Source organism: Nannospalax galili, unplaced genomic scaffold (genome assembly GCF_000622305.1).
Source record: "Nannospalax galili isolate Female #2095 unplaced genomic scaffold, S.galili_v1.0 scaffold305, whole genome shotgun sequence".
NCBI lineage: Eukaryota > Metazoa > Chordata > Mammalia > Rodentia > Spalacidae > Nannospalax > Nannospalax galili.
Window position 1 is genome coordinate 3,576,903 of NW_008356258.1, and position 864 is coordinate 3,577,766.

The window sequence follows — 864 nt, forward strand, 5'->3', positions numbered from 1 at the left end:
GTGTGTGTGTGTGTCTGTAAACACAAACATCAAATAAGGATGTATAGCTCAGATTGACTCTTGAGACATGACTAAACACATAACAGTCCTTCGTGGGGTCTTTCCATGCACAAGCATCTTCCAGTTAAAATGTGCTGTGCCTCACTGGGCTACCTGAGTTAAGACAAGAGTAACACACATGCTTGCAGTTGAAGAAAATGACTTTTTTTGTCTTCTAGCCCAGAACACTGTGCTAGAGCTTTTGGCTTCCTGTTTGGTAGGACAATCCAATGCTTCAAAAGAGGGTCATGGCCCTTGGGTAGCCAGTCTGCTCACGCCTGGACCCTAGACTGAGGCCTCTAGGAACCTGGTGTCCATGCCTGCCAGCCTGTGTAGTGAAGAAGTGAAGCCTTTCAGTGAGGATGCCTGCTTGAAGTTCCCATTGGTGGATTCATGTGGGATACTTGGAATCAGGCTTTGCCCTTGGCCTCCTCAGGCACTCCAGAGCTGAGTCACATAGGCAATCACTAACTTGCAAGCAGATGATGTTCACTAAGTTTGTTTGGATTTGGTTTGAGGAATTCAGAATGCACTTTCCCTCAGTCCTTCCCTGGAAGTAGATTCCCAGGATAGCCCTTTTATGGTCTGAACACTTTTTCTCACCTCCCACAATTCATCTGCTGGAGTCTAACCCCAAAGTAGTGGTATTAGGAGCTGGGGCCTTTGGGAAGCAATACAGTGAGGGTGGAGCCCTTATAAATAGAAATGAATAGATAAAGGCACTTATGAAAGGGAGCTCTGCTTCGCCTTCTACTGTGTGAAGACCCATGAGAGGTGCCATCCGTGAACCAGGAAGCAGGACTTTGTCAGACAATCAGATTTCCT